The sequence below is a fragment of the Squalius cephalus genome (genome assembly GCF_949319135.1).
Source record: "Squalius cephalus genome assembly, chromosome: 1".
Taxonomy (NCBI): domain Eukaryota; kingdom Metazoa; phylum Chordata; class Actinopteri; order Cypriniformes; family Leuciscidae; genus Squalius; species Squalius cephalus.
The window spans coordinates 10,552,148-10,577,723 of NC_137122.1; the positions used below are offsets into that span (position 1 = coordinate 10,552,148).

General features: G+C 37.4%; 1 protein-coding gene across 1 annotated transcript in view; it reads right to left on the reverse strand.

The window, feature by feature from the left end:
• LOC307162199 (uncharacterized protein) overlaps positions 1 to 25,576 on the reverse strand; it is a 390,774-nt gene that overhangs the window by 18,214 nt on the left and 346,984 nt on the right. The gene's annotated exons all lie outside the window — the stretch shown is intronic.

Genomic DNA, 25,576 nt, shown 5'->3' on the forward strand with positions numbered 1-25,576 from the left:
GAAGACATAAGCGCACCAGCAGCGCCTCTTAGCGGTACCCTAACGCATACCTAAACCTACCCATAACCCGAATCGTCACATATGGACGTTTTAGGGGTACCCTTTTCGTCGTATGTTGCCATATGGTCAAGACGCGTCAGTATGTGACGTTTGGGGGTGAGACTGTGTTGTCCGAATAGGGCTTTAGACATAAATTCACTTGTGGTACTACAATTTCTTCTGCCTCGCAGGAACTGGCCCACTGGTATATTGCAAACCAGATGAAGCGAGTGATTACTGTCAGCTCTTAACAGGGTGTTCCTGCTGAGAGGTTTGCAGAGAGATTGTAGGATATTATTTGCATCCTTAGAAATGGTAAGGTCTAAGAAATCAATGGACTGCTTGTTAAATTCAATAGTAAAAGACAAATAATCTGTAGTGGAATGTACATGAGTCAAAAAATGATTTAACTCATTAGGTGTGCCCTTCCATATTAAAAGAACATCGTCTATGTATCTGCGCCAGAGTGATATTTTGGAATGGAACGGGTTATTTTCAGTATTCTGTATTTTTTTCTTCCCATAGACCCATCACCAAACAGGCATATGAGGGTGCAAATGAGGACCCCATTGCAGTCCCCTGAAGTTGTAAATAGAATTTGTCATAGTATTTAAAAAAAAAAAAAAAAAAAAGAATAATCTCGACAATATTTACAAGAAATTACTGAATTATATTAAATTAAATATTAAATTATAACATTAAATTATACTTGGTTTGATGTTGACAATCAATATTAAAGTTTCTCAAACCTCCCTCTACTGAACATTTGTTGAAATGTTCCCTGTACCCATTTCATAGTTGAACTGCTTATCTAAATGTGCTTGAATGTTTCTAACATGAATGTTCTTCAGCATCATGAATGAATGAAGAATAAACACCAACCTCTTTGTTCTTCAGGATCTTCAGTGTGTTTCATTCTGCAGGGTTCTGGATCACTCATGTTCTCACTGTCCTCTTTAATAAACTCAGTCTTTGCAGATTTCAGCTCTTCCTGATGCTCTGATGCTCGTCTTCACTTGTAGCTGATGGGAATATACAGCATTTATTTGGGAATTGCTGTGGGAGGAGCTTCACTGATGATGTGACTGCAATGGGAGGAGCTTCACTGATGATGTGACTGCAGGGGGAGGAGCTTCACTGATGATGTGACTGATATGGGAGGAGCTTCACTGATGATGAATTACAGTGTGTGAGCTGTTCTAGCAAAATCAAAAATATATCAGTTTGTTTTTATACTCATGGACAACAGAATATAAATAGTGTAAAATCGTCCATGTATAAACAATGGTAAGAAAAACAGTTATAAGCATAAACAAAGGTAAATCTACAGATTTGTCTCCAACAAATCCCCTCAGTCAGCTGACACCAATGAAATGAGCTTTAAGTGTCAATTTACAGGAGATCTGAAGACATCAGCATAATAAATGAGGTGAGAACAGGAACTATTGTCATGAAATAAAGAGTGTTTTCAGCAGATCTGTTAATATTGATGAGCCTCAGACTATCAACACTCATTCAACAAGCCATTCAGGATCATCAGCAGATCATCTCACTTTATTCTGAGTGTTTGCTGTTAGAAACACTTTGAGTCAGGATACATAATAAAAGTCTGTAAAACAACTCTATTGAAAGACAATACTGTTATTTTTCACAATATGACATGGATAATACATAAATAATACAAAACAAACACTGTTGATATCTGCAAAAAAATGTCTTACCAATCGCTTTTTTTACCATGTGTTCCTATAGGTGTCTAGTAGCAGCACCTCCCAATTTATCCACGGCCAAATCCTCGGGGAAACGCCTGGAGAGGCTATCAAAGTCGGGGTGCCCAGACGGCCTGGAAAAAAATAATTACTTTTTTTATTTCAATATTACCTTTTGAGATGTCTAACTAGGTGTTTTTAGGGGTGCTGAATCTATCCCAGCCATTAGTTTTGAGTAAAAATGACTCCAAGTCCATACAAAAACCACATAAAAAATGGTTTTATTGAACAATTACAAAACAAAACTTACTAAATCAGTTTAAAATTTAACAAACCTCATCCAACTCCTCTTAATGGGTGGGCTTTTGATAAATGGCATTATGGTTTTGAAATTTTAGTTCAAAAGCCTGGTTATAGTGTTTCAGCAATCGAGAAAAACTGTAAAAAGACTGTTTTTATTAAAGCACAGTACCTTGACTTCTCCAGTAGGGGAAGTATGTTTGCAATATACTTTTAGTCCATTTCACACCGGTCAATATACTTTTGGTCCATTTCACATTCTCCTTTAATACAATTGCACTCTAGCTTATACTGGGAGTCCACCTGACTTTTTCAGTCTTTTAAAATTAGAATGAGATTGAGCAGGCCAAATCTCACTCATTGTGGTTAGACGGAGTTAGTTTTCAGCACAAACAATTGAGTTGTCAGGGTTTTAATGTCATAATTGGTATCATACAGGGCTGTACAGTGCAACATATTTGTCGCACATGCTACAGAAGAAATCAGTCTGTGTTGACAACTTTCAGGCTACTGGTGCTACAAATCTTTTAACCTCTGTAGCACCAGTGCTACGTGCAAAAAAGTTAACGTACAACTCTTCTCGCCTGCTCATGCACTATTTCTTGCCTCCGGTACCCTAACGTCTGGGCCATCTTCTCTTTAACAGTTTGCCTGTTATTTATTATCTGAAGTTCAGACAAAAGAGAAACTCTTTCCAGTTCCAGGCTTTTCTGGTGTCTCACCATTTGGTAAGGGTGGGAAATAGTTCAACTCTTCTCTTCTAGGCCTCTTCAAATTCTTTGCAGGGTAGGAGTCCTCCCGAGATTTGGGTTTAAAAGAATTCAGGAAGAGCTCAGCTGCTGTACCATGTGCCTTAAGTAGAGTGCGGTAGTTTGCTATCTTAACCCTGATTCTTTGTTACCAGTCACAACCCTCCCCAAAGGGCCCTTGTTGAGTTAAGGAAGGGTGTTTTCTAATCAATGCATCTGCAACATCTTTGCAGTCGGAACCGGCTTTGTAGCTGTAAATTGCCTCAGCTACAGTAGCTTTTCTAAAATGTCTGAAAGCATTTTGGTGCCAACTGTAAGTGTAGTTTGGCTGTTTGCAAACTCAATGTTTGCCCTCTGCAATTGACACTCAGTGTCGTACGAAAAGAGTGGGATTTGGAAGCTCACTGCTCTTTTCTTAAACAGTCTTTGTGGCTAGGCAGAGCAGTGTCATTTCAGCAATTCTGTTACTTAATTAACTTTTTTTAAAAGTTTTTATTTTGTATTATTGAGGTTTTATCCGGTTATATTGTGAAAAATGACAGTATTGTCTTTCAATGGAGCAGTTTTATGGGCTTTTATCATGTATCCTGACTCAAATAATGTGTTTCTAACAGCAAACACTCAGAATAAAGTGAGATGATTTGCTGATGATCCTGAATGGCTTGTTGAATGAGTGTTGATAGTCTGAGGCTCATCAATATTAACAGATCTGCTGAAAACACTCTTTATTTCATGACAATAGTTCCTGTTTTCACCTCATTTATTATGCTGATGTCTTCAGATCTCCTGTAAATTGACACTTAAAGCTCATTTCATTGGTGTCAGCAGACTGAGGGGATTTGATGATTGTGAATATGTACATTTATTTCTGTCTTTATGTTTTCATAGGTTGTTCTCACAGTTTTTACCACTTTTCTGGATATCTGCTGTTATTTTAATTGTGAATTAGCATCAGTTGCTTTACAATAGACAGACAGATTGATATAAATGTTTAAATGTGTCAAACAGTAGGCTACATGGGTCAAAGACAAATATTGCTAAAAACCTTTTCAGGCATATTTAGGAGAATAATTATTTGATTACATATTTAAAGACTATTTTAAAGGCTGTATTTAAGGATCATAGTGCAGCCCCAAAATACTCATTCATTGTACATTTAAATCTTTATACTTTCATTCAAACCATTAGGTTTTACTGCAAGAAGTTTTTAATAATTTAAAATCTAAAAAAAAGAGTATGATCACTTAATCTTTTATATATTTCAATATATAAAAGTAAAGGTCAGAATAACTATGTTGTTTCATTTTTTTTTTTTTCATTTTTACATAAATATATCTCTAAATTGAATGATGATAAAACATTATTTCTCCCACATGTTGTCATTTTGTTTTCACAAAAGCTATTTGAAACATTACAGTTTACGACACAAATGCATCACAGTGTCAAATGTGTTTTAGCGAGTGAGAATGTGTTTAGAGGTTTGCTAAAAGAGTGCAGGATATTTGCAAACAGCGTCGAACTGTCTGAACTTGTTTAAGGTTTTGCAGAAAGAGTGATTTATTCAACAAATTGGTTTAGGCTATTGAGAATGTGGTTCTCTTAGAACTTAGCAATTGTGAAAAACTGTAAAATAGACACTTTACTTGCATTTAATGGGTTTTCTGTGTTTATAAAAAACCTATTTGATTTAAAAAGTGTATTAGATACAGACACTAAAACTTGACATCAGGTATTTGATCTAATTAAAACAAACTCAGTAACTGATTTATTTTAGATTTTGGCAGATCAGCTCCTCCCACTAAAATTTACCATAATTGAAGCCCCTCCCATGTATATCACATCATCTGTGAAGCTCCTCCCACATCAGTCACATCATCAGTGAAGCTCCTCCCACAGCAATTCTCCAATAAATGCTGTAAATTCCCATCAGCTACAAGTGAAGACGAGCATCAGAGCATCAGGAAGAGCTGAAATCTGCAAAGACTGAGTTTATTAAAGAGGACAGTGAGAACATGAGTGATCCAGAACCCTGCAGAATGAAACACACTGAAGATCCTGAAGAACAAAGAGGTTGGTGTTTATTCTTCATTCATTCATGATGCTGAAGAACATTCATGTTAGAAACTTTCAAGCACTTCATCACATTTAGATAATCTCAGGAGCTGTGAGAGTTTTATTTACTATAATAAAGAAACTTTTTTGTTTTCAACAAATGGTCAGTAAAGCGAGGTTTGAGAAATGTTCATATTGAGTGTCAACATCAGGTCAAACTGAATAATATTATAGCCTTTTTATTTCACATTTATATCACTATTTTCTGCAACCATGTTACCAAAATGTCAGAGATTTCTCATTATAGTTTATAACATTGTGTTTTTTGATCTGTATGTATGTATGTAAGTGTAATGAACTGTAAACAACAAATTATATCAAGTAAATTAATTGGAATTATCTGGAAGAATGGCTGACAGTGTTGCAAATTAAACATAAATTAATAAAAATAAAATAAAATCTCATTGATAATTACTGATGAAGTTGTATTTCTCATAAATTAGAGAAATTATACATAGATTCTTCTCACAATAACTTTGGTAACAGGGTTGATGATTATGACCAACAAGACATTTTCTGTAAAAACTGAGGGTGCTGTTATGCTTTTGCCAATCCAAAGGGAGATTTTATTTAACAGAATTCAGAGAACTACAACAAACTGTTCATTTGGACTGCAACACGTTTTTTTTTAAGTCATAATGTTACTCATGCAAATAATCTCTGCCCACGGAATACGAAAAAAGAGGACAAGGCATGGTTGAGCTGCGCTAGAGACAATTAAGAGTGTTGTCGCTATTCTTTTCCTTTTATAACCTCAACGTTTGTCTGTGCGCTGCACATTTCATGAAGGATGAGAGTAAAATGCAGACTACACACAAAAACTTCTCCCGAAATAGAGAAGTTCCCACTTTGTCATGACAATCTGTTATTTATCGAACACAACTTGTAAGTATGTCTTATTATTTGGTGTTGTGTTTTCTATTAACTGTTCCAGTTATAAGTTTTATGTAGTTGTTATGCTGTAAGCAAAGCTTTGCCTCTGCTAGCCTAACTAACTTTACAGTATTGATGTAGTGTTTACTGGAGCTTTTGTAAGACTTTATTGAAATTACATTAAATTATCTGTGATTTTGTGATTGATTAGAGCAAATTTAGACAAATATCGCAGGGGTAGGACATTTCCCGAACATGCTATAAGTGGTGCTAATCACAACACAGTGGGCCAGCTGACCAATCACAGCACATTTCATTTTTCAGAAAGAGGGGCTTCATCGAATACAGAATAAACTGTTCATTACAGACAGTTTGGGGAGAAGAGGAGCTGCAAGAATGTAAAATACAACACATTCTCATACCTAAGGCGTCACTTTTTGTCACTTTCAACCATGCTTCAATATCTGACGCTCAAAGCACCCTTTAGCGTCCATATGTGACGCTTCGGTTATGGGTAGGTTTAGGCGTCATGTAACTGACGCTTTCGGAAGCGTCAATATCTGACGCTCAAAGCACCCTTTAGCGTCAATATGTGACGCTTCGGTTGGGTAGGTTTAGGTCTGTGGTAGGGTTATGCGTCTCATATGGACGCTAAAGGGTGCTTTGAGCGTCAGATATTGAAGCATGGTTGAAAGTGACGCCTTGGGTATGAGAACGGGTTGTAAAATATGTGTTTTTTGAGCAAACAAGCAATCAAACTTATTTTTGTAGACCCCAAAAAACGAAATCTGGACTCCCAAGATGTATTTTTGTTTGTTTTTTGGCAAATTGAGTGACGTCCTCGATAATGTCTGCTCACACATCGTTAAAACAACAGTTATGATATTATGGTAAATATTCTACACCCTATATGTGAATTAACTTCTATTTGTCACACTTCTTAAAGGGATACTTCAGGATTTAGCATTAAGCTTTGTATTAGTAGAAAACCTGTAGTATTTTCGAATTACCATGCTTTCTACCCTCATATCCCCCTGAGACAAGAGATTTATGTATTTTTTGTCTGGAAAAAATCCTCCGATGACACAAAATGACGATTTTTGTGTCATCGGAGGATTTTTTCCAGACAAAAAATACATAAATCTCTTGTCTGATTTAGGTGTTGCCGACTTTATACTTTATTTTTTACATTTCTTCTACATAAATGACCTATTTTAAATACACATTCATCTTTCCAGAGGTGAAGTATCCCTTTAACTTGATAAGAATTTGCAGGTCAAACTTTCCTGGCACCAGAAATCAATGGAATGAAACGCTGTGTGACCGCCCACTAATAATTACAAAGTTTTTAGTAAAATTAAGTAAATATCAATCTAAAAGCTGGTGCCAAATTTATGGCAATGCTGCATAATTGTTAAAGGGCACCTATTATGCAAAATTCACCTTTACATGGTGTTTGAACATAAATGTGTGTTGGCAGTGTGTGTACACAACCACCCTATATTGATAGAAATCCACCCAGTGCTTTATTTTTAAAATTCCCATAAATCATAAGCAATGTCTCAGAACAAGCCGTTCTCAGATTCAGGGCAAGGTGACATAGATTTGCACAAGCTCCTCCCACGACTTTTGACGGACACTGCAGTTTTAGCATAGACCCGCCCTGAGTGAGCTGTACACGGTTTAACGCTGTTTCAAAGCCGGAGAGTATGTCTCCTATAAGTGATTGAGGTGTTTTGTTACTCAGGGTATAGTGTCATATAGTATAGTATCATATATCATATCATATAGGGTATAGTATAGTATCATGTGTAGATTCCGCCATCGCGTCTGTTATTGACAGCGCATTCATTTTAAAAGAGGAACAGAGAACCGCGATCAAGGCATTTGTCGATCGGAAACATGAATAAAAAATTACTACGTTGCTCTGATTGGTTGTAGATCTATCCAATTGAGTGCAGAGGCATTTTCTTTCCTGGTTCGGTTAAAACACGCCCCATAATCAAACCTCAATGGACCAGTATCAGACTCACATTCTGACTAGAATCTGAGTATGACGACGTCAGGCTAGTGGTTTTGCTCACACACTGCCAACACACATTTATGTTCAAACACCATGTAAAAGTGAATTTTGCATAATAGGTGTCCTTTAATAACGTTCAACCAAGGGGAAAAAGGCTTCTGGGGGGCGTTTGGCTCAAGGTCATGGAGCAAAGGACCCTAGGTTGATTTTACTCCAAACCATCCCTTTAAGGGGGACGTTTTCCCCCACTCTATCCTATTGTAGAAAGAGATGGGAGATTATAATTAACATTCTGCAACAATAAAACATAGACCATTAAAAATGTCATGGCAGTAGGTTTGAGCAGCTCTTCATTTAGATCTCATTACTGATTTACACCGGCATTGCTGACGATGACCTCATTAAGATAATGTTGCACAATTGAAATGTAAGATGATAACGCATAAGAAAGATAATGCAGCCTCGGTTGTTTTTGATTCTTTCGGAAGTCTACCGGAAGTTAAGTTGTTTTTTTTTTTTATCTCTTTTTGAATTATTTTGATGAACTGAAAATGCAATTAACTTGTTTTTCCCTTTCATGTCAGACCCGATGGAAGAGAGCGAGGAGAGTGAAGAACTGAGTGAAGTGGAGGAGGAACATCATGTCAAACTTGGAGAAAAACCTTTGAGTCGCTCAAAGACTAAAAAGACATTTTTAAAGAAAAGAAGAGTCAAGAAATCTTTCACCTGCACTCAGTGTGGAAAGAGTTACACACGCAAAGATGGTCTTGATGTTCATATGAGAATCCACACGGGAGAAAAGCCACATAAGTGTGTTCAGTGTGGAAAGAGTTTCACAACCAAAACAAATCTTAATGAACACAAGAGGATCCACACTGGAGAGAAACCATACACATGTGATCAGTGTGGGAAGTGTTTCAGTCAATCAGGATCCCTTAATAGTCACATGAGAATCCACACTGGAGAAAAGCCACATATGTGTGTTCAGTGTGGAAACAGTTTCCCATTTAAACAAAATCTTGATGTTCACATGAGAGTTCACACTGGAGAGAAGCCGTACGCATGTGATCAATGCGGCAAAACGTTTATCTGTGCATCACACCTGAAGAAACACCTGACAGTTCATACGAAGGAGAAGCCACATTCATGTTCTGTGTGTGGAAAGAGTTTTTCACGGCTGCCATATTTACATGCACATGAGAAAATTCATGGTGTAAGAGCTTATATGTGCTTCGAGTGTGAGAAGACTTTTACTTCAGCCAGCAGTTTAAAACTGCACCAAAGGAACCACACTGGAGAAAAACCTTACAAGTGTTCACACTGTGACAAGAGATTCAGTCAGTCAACAAATCTGAAAAAACATGAGAGGATCCACACTGGAGAAAAACCTTACAAGTGTTCACACTGTGACAAGAGATTCAGTCTGTCATCAAATCTGAAAACGCATGAGAGGATCCACACTGGAGAGAAGCCACACACGTGTGATCAGTGCGGGAAGAGATTCACACTAAAAACAAATCTCAGCGAACACATGAGGATCCACACAGGAGATAAACCTTACAAGTGTTCACACTGTGACAAGAGATTCAGTCGATCAGCAGATCTGAAAACACATGAGAGGATCCACACTGGAGAGAAGCCGTTCTCATGTGATCAATGTGGCAAAACATTTCTTAGGGCATCAGACCTGAAGAAACACCTGAGAGTTCATATGAAGGAGAAGCCGCATTCATGTTCTGTGTGTGGAAAGAGTTTTTCAGTGCTGCTATATTTACATGCACATCAGAAAATCCACACTGGTGTGAGAGAGTACATGTGCTTTGAGTGTGAGAAGACTTTTACTACAGCGAACTGTTTAAAACGACACGAGATTATTCACACAGGAGAGAAACCTTACAAGTGTTCACACTGTGACAAGAGATTCAGTCACTCATCATCTCTGAAAAGACATGAGAGGATCCACACTGGAGAGAAACCTTACAAGTGTTCACACTGTGACAAGAGATTCAGTCACTCATCATCTCTGAAAAGACATGAGATGATCCACACTGGAGAGAAACCGCACACGTGTGGTTGATGGTGAGATCAGATCATCCTGGCTGTTGTCAGACTCTTTGTGCATACAGAAATCTCACTGGATTATTACAATTAATGGCAAAAAGAATGTTTGGAAATGTAAACTGATATTTCCTACTGACACACTACAGCAAAAGATATAAATAACTGACTTAAAACCTTTGGTGGTATTAACATGCCTAAGACTTTTGCACAGTACTATATATATACACATTTCCTAAGTTTGCCACCTGAACATAAACACAAAAATTGACTCGATTCTACAATGTTAAGTGGGTGAAAAAAAACCTCCTTAATCTCGCCTTCGTGGACAAAAATGGGCACCCATAGGAATGAATCGGAAAAATTGTAATTCAGAGTTTTTTTTTTTTTTTTTGTCAAATAAAAAATCACAATGCATATCATACATACACACAAATGAAGGGGTGATCCTGTACAATATTCTCAATGTGGCAAACTCACACACAAATGCACAGACACACACACAAACAAAGCATTCAATGAGCCTATAGCTGTTTTTCTTTCAAATAAAAAGTCACTCACATACAAAAACAAAGAATTGAATGAGCTAATGACTGACCTTTTTTTTAATGTTCCAATCAACCACCAGTGCACACGCGCACACACACGCGCGCGCACAAGTGCATGTAAACATTATAACTATGATTATTGTTTGTTCTTACCTGTTTATTCTTACCTAACACTTACTTTTTTTGAGTTATTGTTATGTTTATTCTTACCTGTTTGGTACCAATTAGTTTTTTGAGTTATTGAAATTTGATGTTTTTTGTTTGAAATAAATGGTAAATTATCTACTACTTTGTCTTTTCCTTATAGCATGGTCATATTTGTCTAAGCATATTTTGGCATCTTTGTATATTCTCACCTAACACAGATTATTTTTTTTATTTTTTTAAATTACAATTTTAACTTGTGATAAAGTAAAAAACTTACGAGGTTAAATTAGGTATAACAGTGTTTTATAGAGTTCAGCCTATATGCAGCCATTGAGTGCTACAGCCATCTAGTGGCTATTGATATTATACCAACATAAGACACCAGATGTCACCAAAGTCACCACATTTTTAGGTTTTAGCTATCTGAATTTACTGGAATGATTTTTTGTTTATATACTGAAGTTAAAGAAATATTAAATATAATATCAAAATAAGCATACTTTACAAAGAAAAATGTGGTACTTTTATAGGTTAATAAATTAAAAAATCCCCCCCCCCCCAAAAAAAAAAACACCATAAATTTATCATTTTTATTTTATCGAAGATAGTGATATAACCTTTATTTTAAAAAAAAGTGTGGATCACACCTGATACTTCTGTGCCCACATTTGTCTACAAACACGGATTTAAGGGCTGTAATGTGAAGAGCATTCATGTCTAGTTCCCTTTCAAGGGGACTCGCGATGCGTCAATGACGCTTTGGGAACGCTTCTGCGTGATTGCGTCTGAAGCACTTGTATCAACTAGTCCAGTGGCGAGAGTGGGCGTCACGGGCGGGTGACATGACGACCAGGAAAGGATAAAGGACATCCGGTTTAAAACCGCGCTAGCTTCTGTGCCTCAGCAAGCGCTCTGTGTTATACTGTCTGTGTTATTGTTGTCTGTCACAAGCATAGATATTATGGCGAACAAAAAAACCTTAGATTGTGTGTTCCTCCCTGCCCTCTGTCTTTACGGGTGGAGATACACACGATGTATGTGTTGTTTGTTTGGAACGGAGCATGTTCTGTCAGCGCTCAAGGGTGCTGACTACGAGCATTGCGAGTTACTATCGTACTCGCTCCGTCACTTGTCACTCTTTGAGGAGGGTGTTCAGGGTGTTCAGGTTCCTCGCAGTACCGACCCCGTGTTGCAGAGGCAGCACGGAAGTTGGTCTTGTGGGTTCGCAAACGGATCTTGCTGAGAGGTTAGAGACAGGCTCCACCTTTTCTCTGCTTTTTATCTGGGGGATCCAGCGTTCTCTCTCTGGGATGGAATCCCGTGGCGCGGCTTCTTCCGTCCTGGTTAGAGAGCCCGGTGTCTCAGCAGTCTATCTCTGAGGAGGTAGAGTGCTGAGCATCGATGCATGTCCACAACCACAAGCATATAATATATATCTAGACAGGAGTATGGGGAGCAAACAGCTTTGGATTGTGTGTTCCTCCCTGCCCTCGCTTCATTACGAGTGGGGACACACGCGATTCATGTGTTGTTTGTTTGGGAGTGGAGCATGCACGGTCAGCTCTAGTAAAATAAGGGGACTGACAGTGTTCATTCATAAATTCCCGACGTGTAACATTTGCCCTATCGAGAGTTTAGCTCTGCTCCCGATGGCTTTCTTCTCGAGGGAAGAAAGTCAATAAAGATTATTTGGCTCGGATCTCGCGTTTGCTGAGGCAGCGCGTAGATTACGGGTCTGCAATAAAGATTCTGTTACTCGATCTCGCGTGTGCTGAGGCAGCGCGTAGATTACGGGGTCTGCAATAACAATAATAGTGGACTGGCTACGTTAATTCATGAACATTACCGACGTGTGTTCACTATCAAGAGTTTCCCCATGCTACTGCTTATTTAAAGACTGTAATAAAAATCCAGTGGTTATACAAATGCAATGCATTGATTAAAGAGATACATAGTGTATTGCAAGCTACGAATTTAGGATTATTTTATTGTATGTTGAAACTATTTTTATATATAAGCTTATATATAAATATATATTCAGCCACAGACTATATTAACTTGTCTGTTTGATCCTTTGCTGTTTGATTCTGAGGAATTACATAAGTGGGCTGCATTTAAATGAGCTTATCTGACTTTCATTAGTTAGATTCATGTATAAGTTCAGCATTTCATCCAGACAATGGTAAAATTATGTGCTGAGCGTCGAGTTAAGGGAATTGAAGATTCTCCATCTCAATCTCCTGTGTATAATGAGTTTGGTGTTTATAACTTCGTAAATGGGGCTGCTGGGCGGAGCAGCACTAGCCATTAACAAACTCCTTGTACAGGCAGAGTGTCATTTCCTGTGCTCCTCCTCAGAAAGATTGGGGACCAGAATGGCATTCTCAACAGAAGCCTTTAAAGCAGAAGATGGATCTGAGGACTGTTTTTCTGTAAAAAAGGCTTTGGCCAAGGTCCTGATGCCACTGGTGTCAGACCTCTGGGGGCAACCCCGACCGGGGTGGAGCGGTGTACACCTCAGTATACGGTGCCTGCCACCCTTGGTGCCTTGGGGCGCAGCGGTCTCCAGCGAGCACATGGCTCAGTGTCACCACGACACCGTGTCAAACTCGCACCCTCTTAGGGGGGTTCAAAAACAGTAAGTTTGGTTGTTTCCTGCCAGGATGCTTCAGGTCACCGAAGTTGCTGTTACAATAACATCAGAGGGCACCCACTGATGTATAAACCCACTTCGTACGATCAAGATCACGCGGCGGTGTCTCCGCGCCTTGGTTATATGGAGGAAATACTGGTTCCTATCTCACATGAGCAGTCATGCACTGTGAAACAGTTCGAGAAACTGTTGGGCCTCATGGCAGCAGGTCCATTGTGATACCCTTTGGCCTACGGTACATGAGACCCTTGCAGTGGTGGCTCAGAACCAGAGGGTTCTCCCCGAGGGGGAAACCCACTTAGTACGATCAAGATCACGCAGCGGTGTCTCCGCGCCTTGGTTATATGGAGGAAATACTGGTTCATTTCCCAGGTTCCGGTGTTGGGAGCTCTTTGCCATCAAGTTGCTATCTCGACAGATGTTTATCCCACCGGCTGGGAAGCGGTAATGGGAGGCCGCTCATCCCAGGGCCTGTGGAGGAGTCATCTTTTTTGGCACATAAATTGCCTGGAGATGATGGCAGTCTTCAATGCGTTGAGACATTCCTCCCAGACCTGAGGGACCTTAATGTGCTTGTCCATACAGACAACACATTGGTGGTCTCTTACATAAATATGTTGGAGCAGATATCCTGTTGAGGTAGGGGCTGAGGCCCGGGGAATGGAGGCTCCACACCGAGGTGGTGGAGCACATTTGGGGGGTTTATGGTCAGGCACAAGTGGATCTCTTCGCGTCTCAGGATACGACGCACGGTCCACTTTGGTTCTCCCTCACACACCCAGCTCCCTTGGGGCTGGACGTTGTGGTATGGACATGGCCGAGGCTACGTCTGTACATCTTTCCCCGATTACTCTGCTCCCAGGAGTTCTGGAGAAGGTCCGCCGGGGTGGATAATTATACTACTAGTAGAACCGTACTGGCCGAGCCTACTGGTTCTCGGACCCGGTGTCTATCCTCGACGGCTCTCCCTTGGAGATTCCAGTCAGGAGGGACCTTCAGGTTCTCAAATGCTCTTGTCTTAGTTGTGCAGTATTCACACAGACAGGTTCTGTTTCGTATGGCGTATTGGGCATTCTCGTTCCCAAAGCGTCATTGATGCATCGCGAGTTCCTTCGAAAGGGAACGTCTCAGGTTACGACTGCAACCCTAGTTCCCTGAGAAGGGAACGAGACGATGCGTCACTTTGCCATACTTCCTACATCCCTGTGATCGACTTGCTTCGGCCCTTTTCGAAGCTAGCGTGGTTCTAAACCGGATGTCCTTTATCCTTTCCTGGTTGTCACGTCACCCGCCCGTGATGCCCACTCTCGTCATTGGACTAGTTGATACAAGTGCTTCAGACGCAATCACGCAGAAGCGTTCCCAAAGCGTCATTGACGCATTGTCTCGTTCCCTTCTCAGGGAACTAGGGTTACAGTCGTAACCTGAGACGTTCACTCAATATAATAAACATACTCTTCCCTAATAATCTTTGTTAACGCCTCGTGACTAAACAAAGGGCGCCAATGTGAGTGTGTACACCGATGCGAAAAATGCCACGCGTAAAAGCGCCATTTTTTAAAAAACGCCTCGGGTTTGTTTTTTTGGTTTGACGCGCCGTGTCAAAAACTATCCAACCAATGAGATTGCCGCTTTTGCTCACGTGTCTGGAGCTTCTGAAGTTACAATAAAACACAACTTGGGGGCGCTCAAACACAAAACGGTCTTGCCGAGCACACATACGTAACGGTGAAGAAGATATACGCCAATAAATACGCCTACACTGCCAGGAAGAAATAAGACGAGGAAGATGCAAGGCAAGATGATTGTAGAGCTGCTGGTCTTGATGGTGTTAGAACATAAAGAACTATATGACAAACGCGACAGCGACTACAAAAATCTTGATAAAAGAGAACTATTATGGAGTGGTATTGCAGAGCAAATGGGCCTTGATGGCGAGTTTCATTTCACTTAATTGTCTTTCATGTACCTAGGCTTTACATTAAGCACCATCTAATGTCAGGGAATGAATTTGCATGTTCACTCAGCTCATCGTCAGCGAAAATCGCTTGGGTGTGAACACAAAAAACGTGTTGAAAAATGCTGGCGAATAACGCGTGCCAATATTCGTCCCGGTGTGTACAGCCCTTTACGTTCAAATAAATTGCATCATACTGTTTTCACTTTACTTTACTTTACTTTGGACAAACAGACTAAATAATTGTAACTGTTACAGTTGATGCTGAAAGCTGATTTAAATATATTTAATTAATTATACATATTGCCCTATGTTGATCTATACATAAATGTTAACACAGATACATATGAATGCAGTTTGCCACTGGAAACATAATTGCCACTGATCATTGTCAGTTTCTGCACATAAAAACTGTTACATGTTAAAGATCTGATTACTTTATGACAATGAGTTATCATAAAACCAAACCATGTTTCAATTCAGTTACTTATCTGCAGTGGTTGATGAAGATGAGTGTCAATAGTTTGATTTTGTATTATTGAGGTTTTATCCGGTTATATTGTGAGAAATGACAGTTTTGTCTTTCAATAGGGCAGTTTAACAGGCTTTTATCATGTATCCTGATTCAAATAATGTGTTTCTAACAGCAAACACTCAGAATAAAGTGAGATGATCTGCTGATGATCCTGAAGGGCTTGTTGAATGAGTGTTGATAGTCTGAGGCTCATCAATATTAACAGATCTGCTGAAAACACTCTTTATTTCATGACAATAGTTCCTGTTTTCACCTCATTTATTATGTTGATGTCTTCAGATCTCCTGTAAATTGACACTTAAAGCTCATTTCATTGGTGTCAGCAGACTGAGGGGATTTGATGATTGTGAATATGTACATTTATTTCTGACTTTATGTTTTCATTGGTTTTCCTTGCAGGTTTTTTTTTTTTTTTTTACCACTTTTAGATATCTACCGTTATTTTAATGAAGAAAGAGAATAATTGTTAAAATTAGAGATAAAGAATTGTGAATTAGCATCAGTTGCTTTACAATAGACAGACAGATTGATATAAATGATTAAATGTGTAAAACAGTACATGGGTCAAAGACAAATATTGCTAAAAACCTTTTCAGGCATATTTAAGAGAATAATAATTTGATGACATATTCAAAGACTGTATTTAAGGATCATAGTGCAGCCCCAAAATACTCATTCATTGTAAATTTAAATCTTTATACTTTCATTCAAACCATTAGGTTTTACTGCAAGAAGTTATTAATAATTTAAAATCTAAAAAAAATAGTATGATCACTTAATCTTTTATTTATTTCAATATATAAAAGTAAAGGTCAGAATAACTATGTTGTTTCATTTTTACATAAATATATCTCTAAATTGAATGATGATAAAACATTATTTCACCCACATTTTTACATTTTGTTTTCACAAAAGCTATTTGAAACATTACAGTTTACGACACAAATGCATCACAGTGTCAAATGTGTTTTAGCGAGTGAGAATGTGTTTAGAGGTTTGCTAAAAGAGTGCAGGATATCTGCAAACAGCGTCGAACTGTCTGAACTTGTTTAAGGTCTTGCAGAAAGAGTGATTTATTCAACAAATTGGTTTAGGCTATTGAGAATGTGGTTCTCTTAGAACTTAGCAATTGTGAAAAACTGTAAAATAGACACTTTACTTGCATTTAATGGGTTTTCTGTGTTTATAAAAAACAATTTGATTAAAAATTTTCTTAGATACAGACACTAAAACTTGACATCAGGTATTTGATCTGAAACTCAGTAACTGATTTATTTTAGATTTTGGCAGATCAGCTCCTCCCACTCAAATTTACTTAAATTGAAGCCCCTCCCACATCAGTCACATCATCAGTGAAGCTCCTCCCACATCAGTCACATCATCAGGGAAGCTCCTCCCACAGCAATTGTCCAATAAATGCTGTAAATTCCCATCAGCTACAAGTGAAGACGAGCATCAGAGCATCAGGAAGAGCTGAAATCTGCAAAGACTGAGTTTATTAAAGAGGACAGTGAGAACATGAGTGATCCAGAACCCTGCAGAATGAAACACACTGAAGATCATGAAGAACAAAGAGGTTGGTGTTTATTCTTCATTCATTCATGATGCTGAAGAACATTCATGTTAGAAACATTCAAGCACTTCATCACATTTAGATAATCTCAGGAGCTGTGAGAGTTTTATTTACTATAATAAATAACCTTTTTGGTTTACAACAAATGTTCAGTAAAGCGAGGTTTGAGAAATGTTCATATTGAGGGTCAACATCAGGTCAAACTGAATAATATTATAGCCTTTTTATTTCACATTTATATCACTATTTTCTGCAACCATGTTACCAAAATGTCAGAGATTTCTCATTATAGTTTATAACATTGTGTTTTTTGATATGTACTGTATGTATGTATGTATCTAGCAGTGTGTTGTACATGCCATGTTCCTCCGGGCCTCTGAAAGGCCGTGTAAGGGTCAGTCTGCTGTATATCATGTTGAGATGTGCTGGTATCTCCAGTCTCTAGTTCTCTGCATCTGTTATTAGACACACAATGCTTTGTACAGTCTCACAACATCTACTCTTTTAGATGAAGGTCTTACCGAACGTAAGTTAATGTCATAGGCTTTATTCACACCCCATTTTACATTTATTTAATAATTTACATATTCCAGGAAAAAAAAAAAATCTGAAAATCCTTCCTAAACCAGACAACTCAAGAATAATCAAAACACTATTGTGACTATATTTAATTTCATTCGAATATTATTTACCACTCACTTCAGTGTCCCATATGTGTTTTTTCTTTAATTATAACGATTGATATCATTCCTTCTAATATTACTGTCCAATGTCTGATTCAAACATGCCCATCCTGCATATATGCTTGGACTCATTCCTTTAAAATACTATACAGTCCAGAACTTACTCAAATTGAACAATTCTTCATCCTCTGCCAAATTACCAATAAAATCTCATGTTATTTTATAAGCTTGTTATGGCAGATCTTTTGTCTTATAAAATACTCTGGAATTTCTTTAGGAATCTCCCAGGTAATTATTACTTCATCGTTTTTACTTCATCTTATCAAGACTAAAGGTATAGGATCATATTTTACCCATTCTGTGTCATTTACTGTACTCTTACTATAACGCCCTAATTATGAGCCTTTTATCAGACCCTTGATTTTACATCTTCCAGCACACCACACAGTCCAAACTGTATTATCATCTGATCAGTTACTGTATTTTTATCCGTTATCTCTCTATCTTTGAGTCTTAATTTCATTTCATCGAAAATTTTAGCCTTAAACATTCATCTTTGTATTTGTTTTTTCATCATAGTTATTTTCACATTTCCAATTTCCTACACGTTCAGCCTCTCCAGTTCATCTCTCCAGCTTTTCAAGTCTGATTCCGAACTTGATTGCTTAATTCTCTTAATATCTTACTACATATTATATGTAATTTCCAATTGTATTTCATTTAGCACTCTCATACGATTGTCATCTAGACATTCTTCCCAAAACTTATCTGTTTTAGTTCTAACTTAATACAACTTATTTTTTCTTTACTGAATACTTTTCACCTCCTAAAGTTACTTCAGCTTTGTATTGGATTCACTATACCATTTTAAACTAGGAATTGGATTTCTTAATTTCTGCAAAGTTTCATATAACGTATACTTTTCTTTTGTATACTACTCCTTGCAATCTTCATTAAATGTCTTACATTTGCATTTTTTCCACCTATCATAATGATTTATTAGGTTGTAAATCAATTGTTTTTTTTCTTTTAGATCCTCCATATTAATATCTTTGTCTATCACAAAAGTTGCATGCATTTTCTAGTCACACTGTAAAAAATGAATCATTAAAAATATTATGTATATTTTATTAAGAAAATTGTGGTTAGGGTTTTATTGAAAATATTGAGAAAATTTCACTAATAACACCAAGAGATGCATTTTCCTATTTTTTTTTTAAGGAAACATACACAATTTTAAGGCTTGAATTGAGGAACTGATAAACCTCATAAAATTAAGGAAAAGGGGCTACCTATTTATTTTAAGAGAATTAGCTCATTTATGCGGTTTTATTTAGAGACACCATTGTTTGTTCCCAGCATGCTTTGCACATGGCTGGAAATGGAGAGTAAATCTTGAAATTAAGTGTTATTTCATGTGTTTTTGAGTAAAGGGAAACATCTGTTAATGTTTAATGTTCAGGTATGTTTGACATTTGAAAGAGTTTCTATTATGTTAAAGTTTTGATCGTTACCATTGTGCAGAAGAGTAGGGCTTATGGTTAGGTTGTGAATAACTGCTTTTTTTAAATATTCTGAAGCAAATTGTTACATACATGTAGCAATAACTCTGCTAATGATAGTGCAGTAACACGTTTGATTCTGTGCGGTTCTAGCAGTATACGGTCTTTTTATAAAACAATATATCTCAAAGTTAAATATAAACAGGTCATATCCATTCACTTGACTTCACACAATTTTGAGAATAAAAAATACTTCAAATAAAAAAGCACATTTTCACTAAAAAATTGTGTGTCATAGACTAAATAAATTAGGGTGTTTTACATGATTTATTCAGGTAGATTCCATGAATGAAATCAAGCTTTAACTACTCAAAAATATTATGTGTAATATTGTTACCATAATTTAGTAAATAGAAGTAACATTTTTTTACAGTGCAGGATCTATATTTCTCACCTTTTTTCCACAGTGTCTTGATTTTTTATAGTCAAATTCTTATTAAAATTTTGACTACAACCCAGAGCACCACCATGACTACTTCTATGTTTATCAGTGTTACCACAATAATTGACTCAAACAAGCCTTTCTCTTGTCACTGTGTTATTCTGGGACACCTCTGTTAGCCCAACATCTCGATTCAGACTCTATCTCCTGAAAGATATAACAAAGTTGAGCTCTCTGTAAGACATCTCTTAGTCATTAATCATTCGGCTCCTTCTTAAACACTCTTCAGTATTTGCTTCTGAAGCTCCAAGTTCTTGTTTTCTGTGTTAGAAGTTTTTTCTCTCTTTAAACTGGGCTTTATTCCCCTTCTAAAACTCCACTAACACATATTCCCCTTCCGTCAAGGGTTTTCTTAATTCGTATACTTACAGTGTTAGATATCCAAGCCATTGCCAACAAATTTACATTATTTGTTTACAGCCTCATTTGCTTTCTCTGCCATGTCCAGTCTCATTTCATATTTAGCTTTGTATAATATATGAGTGGTATTGAACACTTTTACTCACGTTCAACTTTGCTTATTTTATTCTCTTTAACTTTGCTCCATCCAGAGACACACTATCAGTAGATTTATTACCCCATAAGTCTGCATTCCTGCTGTCACACACACACACACACACACACACGCTAGAATGAGTTTGTTCTGCTCCATTCTAGGATCTTTAACGCAGTTATCACAAATATAGGTAAGAGATTTCTTTATATCGTTTTACTTTTTTTAATTAAAAGAGCATGTTAGAAGTATTTTATACTCTTTAATTAGTTATTTTACACTGTTTGTAAGATGCAATGTTTTTTTTTCCCCAAAGGTAATTCTACCTTCCTTCCTTTCTTATTCCACTAATATCAAATTCTTCTTACTCCAAAGCTCATTTTCTAATAACCACTGTATGTTTATCAACTCTTTTTTATATACTTTATCTTTCTTAGTAATTAAATCCTTAAAAGGTTTAGTTGATAATAATAATATGTCTAATTAACATTGTGCCTTTCTCAAGCTCAAGGACGCTTCACGATAACAGTAAAGAACAAACAATCAGTTCATACTTAGATGGACAATATACATTTGCCCAGTCTAAGAAATGAGCGATTGCAGTTGCATATCATATTACAATTAAAATACAAACAGAAATAATTACAAAATAATAACAGAAACAAAAACAACACTATTTACAGTTATATTAGTAATACTATTAGTAACACTATTTAGTAGTTAACTTCTTATCTTTCTCTTTTTGATTTACATTAGTTATCTCAATCTTTTCATCCCATCTTATGTCCTTATGATTTGCTCTAAAGAAACTTTTTAAAGTTCCTACTGCACATTTTCCAATTACATTACTTTCTGGTACATATACCGCAAATCTTTGTGCAAAACAGTTTGTTTTCCAGATAACCTCTAACTTTCCTCTAACAAAGTATGTTATATTATCAAGTCTAATATTCACGGGTCTAACCCATTCTGTCAGTAACTCCTGTAAGGTGGGTACAGTTGCCAGATATGACGAAAGAAGACCAGGAGTCGTGAAGTTCAATCAAATAAGTAAAAATTTACTGAAGAATAGTTTGCAGTTAAATTTGTAGAGCCAGCGTCAAAGTCTCACGAGGAGGTCGCAAGCTAACTCTACCTTACACAAAAATCATACACCAATACCTTTTCCAAAGATATGCATTCCATAAACATTCACTTCTGATTGGCTAAGAGAACATTAAGTCTAAACAATAATCTGTAGCAGATAGAGAAGTGGGCATATCGTCATTAATCAGCACAGTTGTCGCCCAACTCCAAGATACAAGTCCACAGTGACCTCTCCAGGGGCCTCAATCTATCAATCCAGCTTTCACGCTCACGGTCGGATGTACTAACAGTGAAATTAACGTGAGAATGTGCGTTCCTCCACGCCAATTTCATGTCTGGCATACGTACATTTCTCATTGTTTTTGTCCGTTGGCGACTCTTACAAGCAATGAAGTGAAGTTGCAAACATTACACAACGAATTGTTCTACAAGTGTATCGCACCACCACCTGTGGGAAGCATTGCTATTAATTTGCAATTTATAAAATAATTGACATATAATGTCACACGAGCCTTATGGGAATATTCTATCAATTACGCAATTAAGTAAGAACATATAAAAGCATATGCAGATTATACAACCCTTAGTCTATGGCAATGTCAGCTTTGGTTTAAAGGGTCATGAAACCCCCCTCTTTCAGCTCAAGTCTAGCTCACAATCTTTTTGAAAAATGCAACTTAAATGGGCGTGGTGGCTGTGAGAAGAAGGGAGGGGAGTGGGTGTGGTCAAAGTCACTAAAAATCAGTGGTAAAACGTGAGGAAATGCTAGATTTTTTATAGCTGGCAAAGTTAAAGTCTAATGAAATACACTGACACCTTATTTTTGTCCTTTCAAAAGTAACTGAATGCCCTGCTACACATAATAACCTACTACAGTAATCATAATTCTATTTAAAACATATAAATGTACATTAATGTGTATAATTATGCCATTATAACATATATATTTGTTTATATACACACTATAAATGCATATATTTGAAATAATAAATTTTCCGCTTAAAAAAAAAAAAAAAAAAAACGTTCCGTAGCCTACAGATCTACGCGCCCCCTAAACCCACATAATAAAGATGGACAGTGTCATAGAAATTTGCACAAACTAAGCATACGTTCCATACAATTGAGGTATTATCGAAATATCAAAATTTTAATAACGAGTGATTATTTAACAAAAGGCAAGTAAAACGGTCAGGGTTACATTTTAGACACACACACACACACACACACACACACACACACACACACACACACACACACACACACACACACCTCTGAAGCGATAGGAAAAGTCCTCGGAACCGCATCACTCGCAAGACCGAAACCTGCATTGGTGTAGACAAGGTCGAAGTCCACCTTCACTATTTATTAGCAAGGTAACTTAGATCAGCAGTTTAAGACATTAAATTCCTAAGCACATAACACAAGTAACACTTCCCTTTAAAATACAAACAAGACTTTATTGATTATTCTAACACATAAAACTAATATCTAACACAAATATCAGCTCTTTTTATGTCCTTTCACTTCATATTCCTCTCTTTGAATTATTTCTGTTGTACTGAAAATGAAATAACTTTTTCTCTTTGATTTCAGACCTGATGGAAGTGAAGGAGGAGAGAGAAGAACTGAGTGAAGTGAAGGAGGAGAGAGAAGAACTGAGTGAAGTGAAGGAGGAGAGTGAAGAACTGAGTGAAGTGAAGGAGGAGAGAGAAGAACTGAGTGAAGTGAAGGAGGAGAGTGAAGAACTGAGAGAAGTGAAGGAGGAGAGTGAAGAACTGAGAGAAGTGAAGGAGGAGAGTGAAGAACTGAGTGAAGTGAAGGAGGAGAGTGAAGAACTGAGTGAAGTGAAGGAGGAGAGTGAAGAACTGAGTGAAGTGAAGAAGGAGAGAGAAGAACTGAGTGAAGTGAAGGAGGAGAGTGAAGAACTGAGTGAAGTGGAGGAGGAACATCATGTCAAACCTGGAGAAAAACCTTTGAGTCGCTCAAAGACTAAAAAGACACTTTTAAAGAAAAGAAGAGCCAATACATCTTTCACCTGCACTCAGTGTGGAAAGAGTTTCACAACCAAACAGCGTCTTCATGTTCACATGAGAGTTCATACAGGCGAGAAGCCGCACACGTGTGATCAGTGTGGGAAGAGTTTCACACAAAAACAACACTTTCAAAGACACATGAGGATCCACACCGGAGAAAAGCCATATGCATGTAATCAGTGTGGAAAGAGATTTACACACAAAGACAGTCTTGAGATTCACAAGAGAGTTCATACAGGCGAGAAACCATTCATGTGTGATCAGTGTGAAAAGAGATTCTCAGACAAACAAAATCTTAAGTGTCACATGAGAATTCATACCGGAGAGAGACCGTTCACATGTGATCAGTGTGGAAAAAGCTTCATAAAATCATCAAACCTTGATGTTCACATGAGGATCCACACTGGAGAGAAGCCGTTCACATGTGATCAATGCGGCAAAAAAATTCTTAGGGCATCAGAGCTGAAGACGCACCTGACAGTTCATACGAAGGAGAATCCGCATTCCTGTTCTGTGTGTGGAAAGATTTTTTCACGGCGGTGTCATTTACATGCACATCAGAAAATCCACACTGGTGTGAGAGAGTACATGTGCTTTGAGTGTGAGAAGACTTTTATTACAGCTGAACATTTAAAACTGCACCAGAGAATTCACACTGGAGAAAAACCTTACAAGTGTTCACACTGTGACAAGAGATTCAGTCAATCAGGACATCTGAAAAGACATGAGAGGATCCACAGCAGAGAGTTCCCTAGCTAACATACGTTTTTTAAAGGGAACTTTCTCCATATATTCAGAACAAAAAATATTCTCCAAATATTCAGAACCAAATGTTCGTTCTGGGAACGTAAGAGGAATGTGTTTTAACCCTCTGGGGTCTGAGGTGTTTTTGGGGCCCTTGGGATGTTTTGACATGCCCTGACATTTGTGCTTTTTTCAGTTATTTATAAACATGATTATGGCAAAGGTGTAAATTCACTCTATATAGCACAAACAGGGCTACCATAATATGTGAGCAACAAGAATGTAGATGTTTGTATTTTTAAGAGAATAATGTTTATGCGTTGTTATTGAAAAAAATAAAAATGAAAGTTGCTGAAATAAGACCACAAAACTCATACTAAATATGTGTCCACAAGACTTTTGACTAATGGATGTTGTCGCTTCGAGTTCTGGCTTCAAAATTATGTGAAAATAGTCTTGCTTTATCGTTCACATAAAACAATACATTGATTTAAATTGTGTAAGACAGGTTTTGCTTGGAAAGCCAATATGCGAGGGGGGCGTGAAGGAGGAGTAGTTTACACCTGTGAATACAATGTCCCACCCACTCTGCATAATGAGCCATTCATTCAGGTGTGACACTGACTGAGCCACAATGCAAGGACAAAAGATATATTTAGAAGAAGACTTATATTGACCATTTAAGATTTTGCTTACATCTATCTTGTAAATATGTTTTGCTATTTTATTAAAAAGGTTACAATTACAACAATAATTACAATTTCAACAATATTTCAAGTGTACTCTAGACCCATGCACCTCATTTATGCAAAGTTTAAATTAATTCATAGACGGTTTCATCGAACGCTTGCGCGTTGGCTCGTTGGCTCGAGGTCATGGTGCAAAGGACCCTAGGTTGATTTTTACTCCGAACCATCCCTTTAAGGGGGACGTTTTCCCCCACTCTATCCTATTGTAGACAGAGATAGGAGATTATAATTAGCATTCTGCAACAATAAAACATAGACCATTAAACATTTCATGGCAGTAGGTCTGAGCAGCTCTTCATTTAGATCTCACTACTGATTTACACTGGCACTGCTGACGATGACCTCATTAAGATAATGTTGTAATTGAAATGTAAGATGATAACGCATAAGAAAGATAACACAGCCTCTGTTGTTATTGATTCTTCCGAAAGTCTACCGGAAGTTAAGTTTTTTTTCTCTCTTTGAATTGCTTTGATGTACTGAAAATGCAATTAACTTTTTTTTCCCT